At 36.8% G+C, this 12,574-nt stretch overlaps 2 protein-coding genes across 7 annotated transcripts in view; one reads left to right on the forward strand and one right to left on the reverse strand.

The window, feature by feature from the left end:
* The window catches only part of LOC124148000, a 261,572-nt gene that overhangs the window by 154,007 nt on the left and 94,991 nt on the right, over positions 1 to 12,574 (reverse strand). For all 3 annotated transcript variants that reach the window (XM_046518913.2, XM_046518914.2, XM_046518915.2), the window contains one exon: positions 233 to 288. The gene's annotated coding sequence lies outside the window, so the exon portion shown is untranslated. The remainder of the gene's footprint in view (positions 1 to 232; positions 289 to 12,574) is intronic.
* Positions 1 to 12,574, forward strand: part of LOC124147998 — a 434,301-nt gene that overhangs the window by 55,020 nt on the left and 366,707 nt on the right. The gene's annotated exons all lie outside the window — the stretch shown is intronic.

The raw sequence follows: 12,574 nt of genomic DNA on the forward strand, positions 1-12,574 counted from the left end.
CAGTCAGGTTTTGAGGCACAAACACGTGTAGTTCATTGTACATTCGTGGTATAATTTGGGGACGCATTCTGAATTTGTATTGATAGATCTAGATATTTGATAGGCAGTCTTTGATAGAAGTTGCTATCGATAAAAGATGTCACGAATTCCCGATAGATCGACCTTTTATGTCTCTTTGTCATCCTTTTTAAATATTTTCTATTCCACAGTATAAAATTATTAGCGCTCTCACCTTTTAAAAACAGTTTATTGTCTTCTTGTAATTCTCAGTCCAGCTTTCATCCTGCTCTGAAATGTAATGCAAACACTATTAGATCTGGAAACAATATCGCAAAAATGTCAACAACATATATTTTTATCCCTGAAATGATAAACTTACATATGCATCGTCTTACATGAATTATCATGGTTGATCATCGCATACGTATGTGTTCTAAACCTCAGGATCCCGTTGATCGTGGATGTAAATCCCACATTCAATGTGATTATGATTTTTGGTGTTTCAGAAACATTCTCGTAGGTATCTCACATGTGACAGACATTTACCGCATTGTGCCCCTTCCAAATAACGCCGAGTGAGTGAGTTTGGTTTTACGCCGCATTTAAATATATTCTAGCAATATAGCAGATGGGAACACCAGTAATGGACTGACAGACCAGCTTAAACGCACGTGGCTGAAATACTGTTCAAATGGCGTTTGACCCTACTCACACTACTCACTACTACACACAAGCAAGACTCTTTTTTAAACAATCATCATTACTACGTGCAGATGGATACTATTCTTTCTATTACAGCCAAAATAGATACAGAGCTATCCTCCATGAAGCTGATACTCCGCGCTATAGCTGAAACGTTGTTCCTTCACTTAGTCCCTCACTCACTAAATATGTACAACAGCATATGTGACCCACCAGAAGAAAAGGGACCTTATGGGTGCTAGGATACAGTTGTGCTCTGACGTCATAAAGAAAGACGTTTGACGTCAACCTATTTCCGCAAAAAAGGCCCGTGTGCGGACTGTACAGAAATATCTTATTTTTCTCTAGTTTGTTCGTAATGTAATAAAAACATTAATTCAAAACATTTCAGCATACATGTCTAGTTTCATTAAATAAGACATTATATATAAAAAATGCAATCATTACGTAAACAGCTATGCGTCTGAATATGGGACATTGCCGAAAATGAGTCCACATGTTTGATGCCAAAAATTGATGCTCATGAAGTGTATTTTTGTTGTCCTCAGATACTATAGTTTTCATATATGATGAGAAGTCAAAATGTGATTTTCAGCCATACGGTACCTCATATCATGGCTAGTCACATGTAGGCAAATATGTCACAACATGAGCAAAGAGCTAGGGTGTCCATGAGTTTCTTGTCAAAGGTTAAGTTTATCTACTTGAGTAGGTTTCTTGTTTACTTTACTCATTGTATGCTCTATTTCAGTATTCTTGCAAGGAATAATGTTAAGTCTACAGATATGTCTTAATTCACTCACTGAAACTTATGTCGTAATTCATTGTTTCATTGTCATTGAAAGCTAAAATGATGTCGTAGTTTTCTGCAAATATACCCTCATCTATTAGTGAATTAAGCACATTTTTCGTATCGAATAATTTTGCACTTAAACTAAAAACTAAAACTAAAATAATGTTTCGTTATTCATGTATTGTGCAATTATGTTTGTGCATAAACGAGCTGAACTGCTTAAACGTATCGTCAATGCAGAGACAGCGGTGTTCACATACGGAAACATTTGTGGGTGGATGAGTGAGAGCCCACTTCAGCACAATTTCAGCGATATCATTAATGGGGGACACCAACAATGGGTTTGCTTTGACAGTGCCTGTTTGCAAAACATGGCACGTACATTTTTTTAACGAAACGGAAATTGTGATCGAAATGTCCATGGTTTCAAATTACAAAAAGTACATTTTATGAGAAGAAAGCAGACCTTAAATATCAAATTCGATTCGAGAAATGTTTGGTAAAAATAATTTAAGAACCTACATCCTGAAGAAATATTTTGAGTGAGTATGATTTTCCGCCGTTTTTAGTAATTTTTCCAGCAATATCACGGCGGGGGTCACCAGAAATGGGCTTCACCCATTTTCCCATCTGGGGAATCGAACCAAAGCCTATAGCATGGAACGCTATAACCACTATATCCTCATCAAACCAACTAGTATGGAATTCGACTTTATCAGCTCAGATCAGCACCTATATCCTTTATATATATAAATAAATATTAATGCACAGATCTATCGCATATCTCTGTAAAAGGTATGACCTCACTAGGCATGCATCTACACGAATGCCTGTCATCATGTTGATCTTTAACTGTACAGAAAAACAAACATTTTTTTAATCTTTGAAAATTGAGAACAAATCTTCTAAAACTGTATTAAAAACATACTCCCATTGTTTTCCCTGAAATCCTAAGTATGAAATCGAGGGGGAAAAATGACATGTCACGTGACTGAAATCCAGTTATTGATTGCTCGGAATGAAATTACTGACATAAGACTAAGAACAAGGAATACTGTGTGTAGTATCTATGTGACTGAATCACATTCCCCGGTGTCATGCCGGTGTCCTCTCCCCTACACATACAATCTGCGCACATTTGTTGGACCACTGTCGAGGGAAAAGTGAAGACAGTTTAAGATATGAAACGTCAACGCCAGATAATAATCAGCCTCGATATCTGCCAAAATAAATTCCATAGGGTAAAAGAGCAAAATAGGGATGAAAATTATATGAATGGATCACTGAAAACCAGGGATGACGCCAGGCGCTCGCGGTAAGGGTAAGCATGTCCTGCTCTACCGGCAGCACCCACCACTCACAAAATTAGCATACATCATAGCATGAGATTGTAGTTTCAATATTTCGTAAAATTTCAGGGATAATTTCCAATTATGCTTACATTTGTAATTGAAAATATATTCTATTATTAGACCACTCGTCAAGGCAATCCTTTTGGCACTAATATATATGAGAACACATATGACTTTAGTTGTTTAAACATTCACTTATAAGACCACTTGTCAATGTGATAATGAAGACAGTTCAAGATATGTAAGAGCACCAGGGCATATGTCTTTATTATCAAAGAAGTTTGGAAATGTAAAGGATAGGTTCCAATCGCGCCTACCTGTGCAATGGTTTTATACAACATGTACACTCAATTATTAGACCACTGTCAAGTGAACAGTGACGACAGTATAAGATATGTCAGAACACCAGAGCGTACATGAACCTGTTTTTATCTTTTTCGAAATTAACAATATTTCTTTTAATTTTGCCGCACGTTATTAGCTGTTCATGGATGCAAGCAGACCGGCGGAGACAGGCATGTGTAAGTATACAACGCTAACGAAAGAAGAAGCTATGAAACGCAGTATCTTAATGAGTGCCCTACCTGTATGACACCTGTCTATTACCTGTGCGTGGCTGTGTCCTCACAATGATGTGACAATGTTGTCAGTCCGCAAGTCATTGATACGATAGTAGTGTACTTTTTGTCACAATAATTCCGTGTAGATGTTGAGTTTACATTTACATTCGTTGAAAGGGATTTATTTGAAAAAGAAGACATTTTGTCTTTGGAGGAATGTCATATAGTCCCTGAACAAAGTTGTAAATATAATTGTAAACATGAACCCATGAGACTGCAGTTCCTGAGCTAAATAGGGGTTGTATGAGCTGCTGAGCTGAGAAGGGTTATGGGAATGGATTGAAGGTGACTGTTTTACTGTGTAAATGCTCGGTGGTCTGTAAGAGAGACTCGATCTTTAAGTCCTCCCTCGTCACATTTTTATCAACAAAGCGTCACCTGTCAATTATGGACAAAAAACAATCTGCTTCCAGTGACATAAGTTAATATATTTTTTGGTTATCTTTGATATATAAAAAGACAATAAGTCATATGCCTTTTTTTCTGTTTTCCTTTTGCATTTCAAAGGTAACCCAATACATTGCACGATGTTCTTAGATGTACGTAAGACTATAACTATGAGTTGTATATAAATACTTTTAGATATTTTTTTACCTTTGAGAGAAAAGAGTAAAATTGTTGAAAATATATGTGATGTTTGAACTGTCCTTTTTAATTTTGTAATTCCGTTTTATTTCCATTTAAATACATTAAATGGGGTGTTGTAAACAGTATCAGTCTGTATCAGTATCAATGATCAGAAAGCTTAATGATAATAAAATATATTATGGTAATTCATACAACTCGTAACATCATAACACCGATACGTTTGTGATTAAACGCGTAATTATCCTATGTAGTAGCAGGGATATTGCTAGTATCAGCAATGACAGTAGTTTAAAAGTTCAGGTAGTGTGCCGTATCAGCTTAAAATGGCAGTTTGTAGGGTGTGTTAGTGTTGATGGTGATCCCAGTTGTTGCTGACTCTCATTGCTGCTGAGTGGTGGTGACAGTGACACTCATTGCTGACTGAGTGTGATAGTGACACTCATTGATGCAGACTGGTGGTGACAGTGACACTCATTGCTGCAGACTGGTGGTGACAGTGACACTCATTGCTGCAGACTGGTGGTGACAGTGACACTCATTGCTGCAGACTGGTGGTGACAGTGACACTCATTGCTGCAGACTGGTGGTCAAAGTAGCTTACAAGTGATGATGTTGACACTGATTGATGCTGATTAGTATTGACGGTGGCACTGATTGTTACTGACTAGTATTAACGGTGGCACAATTTGTTACTGACTGGTATTAGTGGTGGCACTGATTATTACTGGCTGGTATTGATGGTGGCACTGATTGTTACTGACTAGTATTGACGGTGGCACTGATTGTTGCTGACTAGTATTGATGGTGGCACTGATTGTTACTGACTAGTATTGACGGTGGCACTGATTGTTGCTGACTAGTATTGATGGTGGCACAAAATGTTACTGACTGGTATTAATGGTGGCACTGATTATTACTGACTGGTATTGATGGTGGCACTGATTGTTGCTGACTGGTATTGATGGTGGCACTGATTATTATTGAGTAGTATGGATGGTGGCACTGATTGTTACTGACTAGTATTGACGGTGGCACTGATTGTTGCTGACTAGTATTGATGGTGGCACAAAATGTTACTGACTGGTATTAATGGTGGCACTGATTATTACTGACTGGTATTGATGGTGGCACTGATTGTTGCTGACTGGTATTGATGGTGGCACTGATTATTACTGACTAGTATTGATGGTGGCACTGATTGTTACTGACTAGTATTGACGGTGGCACTGATTGTTGCTGACTAGTATTGATGGTGGCACAAAATGTTACTGACTGGTATTAATGGTGGCACTGATTATTACTGACTGGTATTGATGGTGGCACTGATTGTTGCTGACTGGTATTGATGGTGGCACTGATTGTTACTGACTATAATTGATGGTGGCACTGTTTGTTGCTGACTGGTATTGATGGTGGCACTGATTGCTACTGACAGGTATTGACGATGGCACTGATTGTTGCTGACAGGTTTTGATGGTGGCACTGATTGTTGCTGACTGGCATTGATGGAGGCAGTGATTGTTGCTGACAAGTATTAATGGTGGCACTGATTGTTGCTGACAAGTATTGATGGTGGCACTGATTGTTGCTGACTAGTATTGATGGTGGCACTGATTGTTACTGACTAGTTTTGATGGTGGCACTAATTGTTACTGACTAGCATTGAATGTGGCACTGATTGTTGCTGACTAGAATTGATGGTGGCACTGATTGTTACTGACTAGTATTGATGGTGGCACTGATTGTTGCTGACTAGTATTGATGGTGGCACTGATTGTTGCTGACTGGTATTGATGGTGGCACTGATTGTTGCTGACTGATATTGATGGTGGCACTAATTGTTACTAACTAGAATTGACGGTGTCACTGATTATTGCTGACTAGAATTGATGGTGGCACTGATTGTTGCTGACTAATATTGATGGTGGCACTGATTATTGATTTTTTATGATGGTGGCACTGATTGTTGCTGACCAGTTGTAGAACAGGTTGAACTTTACAACATGTGAGCCACGTTTGCTGCAGATGTTGGTTTGAGGTGATAATTATGACGACTATTTATTAAGGGTGTTTTTGTTAGGAAAATAAGATATTATTCAATACACAACTTCAACTTCGTGTTAAAATTAAACATGAAGTTGTAGACATAGTGGTACGTGTAGTGGTTGTAATCTGCCGTTAGTATTAAAGAATTTAGTTCATTTCATGCACTGCAACATACAACTGTTTAGACCCATAAAATCCCGAATGGAGTTTTAGTTTTATAAATCTTAATCTGAAAACATGAACATTGATTTATTTATGAAAATTATTATAGTCAATACTGTGACGCATGTAGAGAGATCTTATTCGTCCGAATATTTCTCATTTCGAGAATTTGAATATTAAATACAACATCACTGGATATATTTCAACGCCTTGGAAAAAGGATATTCCTCCGCGATGATCCAGACGAATATAGTTCGGCAGTACATCATCTCCCGCTAACGCTTGTAGATATGTTTAACTCTGCAGGTGAGTCTTAAAATAGTTCACGTCTGGGGTACGATTTTTACATGTCTGGAAATGCTGCCATTTATCCATGGTGTCTTCTCCTCTGAAAATAGTGCCTGTTATCGTCTCCTTTTCCCAGCAGTCGACAATATGTGTATGTGTATAACAATGTATACAACACTTCGCTCGTGTATGCCAACTACCTCCTGATTTATTGTACTTATATACTGTTTTTGAAACTTTCATCAACCTTTCATCTTAAAACTTTGAAAGGATAAAAAAAATCCGAATTGACTTTGCGCAGGAGGCATTAAACTAGAACTATCTCCCCCGTTTACCACACGCGAGTAACGCTATCTTCCATCGAGAGCTTGCGAGACTTAAGTTATTACGATTTTTTAAATACACCATAAGCTCCTCCCTTTATTCTAATTACAACCTACTTTTCCTTGTGACCCATTTACCCTTGAGTCGTCAAGGAAAGTAGTCCCAGTATGAAGTCTGCATGTGACGTCATAGCAGGATGTGAATTTGCATGAATTACAATGGTTACAAAACTGCTGAACAAGGGATTTCGCTATACTGCACAATGTGACAATCTGATATTTTCTGAATGAATTATGTCATACATAAGAAGGAAGTTTGGTATGGCTAAAACTGTTGAAACATACAAGAGTGGTGTTTATACATATATATTAGAAAACACCAAACAGAATTAGTAGCATATTGTTTTGATAGAATGTCGGGGTTTCTTCGGGACAGTGTCATTATATTTTCACCGAAAGTATTCAAGCTGTGTTGTGTTCTTATTGGTCAACTGATATTAAATCCGAAGGAACTGCTTCGGTTTTGAAAAGTGTGACACTCAACCCGTGTACTGTGTGAGAGGTACAATAAATGAGAACAATAAAAAATAAACTATTTATTCTGAAATTCATGTAATAATTTTCATATCTGCTTTAAAATAATATTTAGTATTAATTGACATCAGATAAAATATATTAATTTCAGTATTTTTGTTTAATTTATATCATTATGTTGACAAAGCAAATAACATACGCTTTGTGTTGTTTAATTTAAAGCTACTGAGTATTAATTTGGTATTGAAGATACTAAATGAAATAAAGTTTTGTTGAAGATTAAACCTATCAATAAATAATAATAATGTGATGCACTGCACCAAACGTTCTAGCTTGAGGTCAAAATATGGAAATATTGGTTGCGTTAAGTATAAAAGAGAGAAAATGGAAAGTAAGTAAGTAGCATAATGATGCCCCATCAATGAACTTAACACCTCAGTATTCAGTAGCATAACGATGCTCTATCAATTACCTACACCTTAGTATTCAGTAGCATAGTGATACTCTATTAATTACCTACACTTTAGTATTTAGAATTTACCTACACCTTAGTATTCAGTAGCATAGTGATGCTCTATCAATTACCTACACCTTAGTATTCAGTAGCATAATGATGCTCTATCAATGACCTTAACAACTTAGTATTCAGTAGCATTATATTGAAAGGCTAGGTAGAAGTCAAATTAATTTACAATATGCGTATGTCGTTAGGTCGATAACTGTTTGTTGCAGTCCACGTAGTATGGACTATTTAAGGCTTTATCAGAGCATAAAAATGAAATTATTTTTTATTGAAGAATTGTTTATTCATTGCTGATATTAGACACACACATCAGTAACAATCTTATGCGGTATTAATTTCAAGCAATCTCATTGAAATATAAAATATGCAGCAGCCCTTTTTGTATCCGGACACAGAAAAATTGCAGAAATCTATCGTGATAAGCATAGGATACGCACTTGTCATTAATTTATCTAACTTGAGTCGATTCATAAAAAAATTAAGTATTCTGATACGAACACTGGTCATGTAATATGAGGACGTCACGCTATGTGACCTTATTATCTATAATATCAATAATTCATTTCATGAGTTTCATTCATGTCAGTATCATAAATAATTATTTTTCAAAGCCAAGCCAATACTAAAATGACCAAAAACAAATAAAATTATAATGTCTTATAAACATTAGTAACTTATATGGCAAGAAGTACTCTTGGAGTGTGTGGATAAGAAATGCGTTTTTAATAAGATTTCTCATATTGTAAATTTCTCAAACTTAGGAGGCGTTGCTGACAACATGACTTTGAAAGTTTTAAGTATATTTCAACCATGAAAGTTACTTCATTAAAGACCAAATCAATCTGAAGTAATGGGGAGTTGTGTTGTTGATATGTCCGAATATTGACCACGTTGGGTACGTTGGGAATTTGAGCTGATATGTTCTTATCTTGTACAGGGCATGTTTGGGAGTTGTGGTGATATGTCCTTATATTGACCAGGGTATGCTTAGACGTTGTGACGATACGTCTCTACAGTTACCAGGGCATGTTAAACAGTCAAGTTGACATGTTCTTATATTAATCAGCATATGTTGGGGTTGTGCTGGTATGCCCTTATATTGACTAAAGTATGCTTATTATTTGTGTGATATCTCATTATGACAAGCATATGTTTGGAAATTGTGTATGTATGTTCTTATCGTCATCAAGCTATGTTAGGGAGTACTGCTTCCCTTATATATACCACGATATGTTTGCTAGTTGTGTTGATATGTCCTGTTAGTGTCCAGGATATGTTGGGTAGCTGTGTTTAACCTTATAATGACTAGGTTAAGTTAGGGAGTAGTGTTAGTATGTCGGTATATTGATCCGGGTATGTTTACTAGTTGTCCTAATACTGACAAGGATATATTGGGGAATTGTGTTCTAATAATCACCAAGGTATGTTGGGGAGATGATAAGTTCTTCTATTGACTAGGGTATATTGAGAGGTGTGTTGATTTGTCCATACATTGACAAGGCTATGTTGTGGGGCTGTGGAGATATGGGCTGAAATTCGTTAACATGAAATCTGCGTTATTTATTTATGAAGGTAAATATCGACAGTAAATCACAATCAAAGTATGCCCGTGTATATTTTTGCAATCTGGTTCAGAACATAAAAACACTTTTTGTAAGTTATTCGAGCTTTATCTGTTTTTCTATGCATATGTCCACAATGACCCGGTGAAGCATCAATACAATATGGATACTCAAAGATACAAAACAATGCGAACTAACATGTTCTTACATGTCAGATTGTGAATTTCAAGAAGCTCTTCACTCAAATTTATTTCAAATTATTAAAACTGTACCTGTGTGTAAGGGGTCTAAAGATGAACCCCATTAGGTTTATAAATATTTGCTTTCTAAATTTACTATATATTCAAAATTTAAAGTGAAAATTCGGCCTAGCCACTGAGGTGTCCTTTGCATAAGGTGATCAACTGGTTTTTTTTGTATTCCCAGACATTTACATCTTATTGAGAAGGAAATTCGAGCTGAAACTTTCAAGGCCTCAGTAAAGATTCAAAACGTTTCATTGTGGATAAATGGAGGACATTTCTCCAAATTTGACGCATGAGGGACGGAAGTCACGTTTAAGGCAAATCCCTATTTTGACTTCTACCATATGTTCCTGTGTGTTTTCAGGTGAGGAATTGACTTTCCTGTGCATGTGTTTGTGAAGGGTGCCACCGGTGGAGCAGGATACGCTCACCTTTTAGCGAACACCTGGTGTCATCTCTTTTTCATAGTCGTTCATAAACATATGCTTAATGCCGAAATAGAACAATGGACTTTTAGCAGAGATTTCTTATGATTATGGCAAAGGAATTGTCAGTTCTATTTTCATATCAACCCCACTACGGATTGAAACAACATCAAACTACTCTCATCTGGGCAGACATGTGACTGCTTGTGTACACAGGTAGAATATTTAATTAATACAAGTCAATCCTAAGTTATTTCATCATTTTTACTATATTTTTAAGTTATCGATACATATATAACCACAGTTACTCCTCTAATGTCAATGTAATAAGATATGGATATAGGCAATGTAGCATTACGCTGAGTTTAATCTAGCTTAATTAGCTTAGCCTGAAGGCTTAACGTTTAAAGAGTGTGGGTATATATTTTTATATTAAAATCTTGCATATGAGTTGTCTGCAACCGTTGTATTTGAAAACAATGAAATCCTTTTAAATACTCATGGTGGTATTTTACACATACAACACATACCTGTTTATTTCCCGTTTGCATGTGATGGTATCATATCAGACTCGACAAATATCCTGACCGGCTAGACATGTGCCGGTGGAATTGATTCAAGCCAGTCATTAAACATTTATGGTTCTATATAAGACGAAGAGTGTTCATTCGACCATACCTATTCCTCTAACCCTTTCAGGTTTATTTTAGATGCTTTTGGATAACAACCAGAAATGATTTTCTGAGTGAGTAGTTATTGTAGAATGTTTTATAGCTGAGGTAAATATAGGACGTCAACGACAGAGAATTCTCATTCAATGGTTTCTGCAATAACTGTAAGCTTGATGCCGTTTAACTATTCACCATAGATGTAGCTTTCACGAAGCTTGCAACTGTTCACCATGGTTGAACTATTCACCAAGATTGTAACCGTTCACCATGGTTGAAGTATTCACCAATCTTGGAACCGTTCACCATGGTAGAAGTATTCACCAATCTTGTAACCGTTCACCATGGTTGAAGTATTCACCCATCTTGTAACCGTTCACCATGGATGAAGTATTCACAAATCTTGGAACCGTTCACCATGGTTGAAGTATTCACCAATCTTAAAACCGTTCACCATGGTAGAAGTATTCACAAAGATTGTAACCGTTCACCATGGTTGAAGTATTCACCAATCTTGTAACCGTTCACGATGGTTGAAGTATTCAGCAATCTTGTAATCGCTCACCATGGTTGAAGTATTAACCAATCTTGGAACTGTTCACCATGGTTGAAGTATTCACCAAGATTGTAACCGTTCGCCATGGTTGAAGTATTCACCAATCTTGTAACTATTCACCATGGTTGAAGTATTCAGCAATCTTGTAACCGTTCACCATGGTTGAAGTATTCACCAATCTTGGAACCGTTCACCATGGTAGAAGTATTCACCAAGATTGTAACCGTTCACCATGGTTGAAGTATTCACAAATCTTGTAACCGTTCACCATGGTTGAAGTATTCACCAATCTTGTAACCGTTCACCATGGTTGTAACTATTCAATATGGAAGCAGTTCTCACCATGGTTGTAACTATTAACCATGGAAGCAGTTCTCACCATGGTTATGTAGTCACCATGGTTGTAACTATTAACCATGGAAGCAGTTCTCACCATGGTTATGTAGTCACCATGGTTATAACTATTAACCATGGAAGCAGTTCTCACCATGGTTATGTAGTCACCATGGTTGTAACTATTCAACATGGAAGCAGTTCTCACCATGGTTATGTAGTCACCATGGTTGTAACTATTAACCATGGAAGCAGTTCTCACCATGGTTATGTAGTCACCGTGGTTGTTACTATTCACCATTGAAGCAGTTTTTTACCATGGTTATGTAGTCACCATGGTTGTAACTATTCACCATTGAAGCAGTTTTTTACCATGGTTATGTAGTCACCATGGTGGTAACTATTCACCATGGAAGCAGTTTTTTACCATGGTTATGTAGTCACCATGGTGGTAACTATTCACCATGGAAGCAGTTTTTTACCATGGTTATGTAGTCACCGTGGTTGTTACTATTCACCATGGAAGCAGTTTTTTTACCATGGTTATGTAGTCACCATGGTTGTAACTATTCACCAGAGAAGCAGTTTTTTACCATGGTTATGTAGTCACCGTGGTTGTTACTATTCACCATGGAAGCAGTTTTTTACCATGGTTATGTAGTCACCTTGGTTGTTACTATTCACCATGGAAGCAGTTTTTTTACCATGGTTATGTAGTCACCATGGTTGTAACTATTCACCATGGAAGCAGTTTTTTACCATGGTTATGTAGTCACCATGGTTGTAACTATTCACCATGGAAGCAGTTTTTTTACCATGGTTATGTAGTCATCGTGGTTGTTACTATTCACCTT

This window comes from Haliotis rufescens, unplaced genomic scaffold (assembly GCF_023055435.1).
Source record: "Haliotis rufescens isolate VD_foot unplaced genomic scaffold, xgHalRufe1.0.p SCAF_18, whole genome shotgun sequence".
Classification (NCBI taxonomy): Eukaryota; Metazoa; Mollusca; class Gastropoda; order Lepetellida; family Haliotidae; genus Haliotis; species Haliotis rufescens.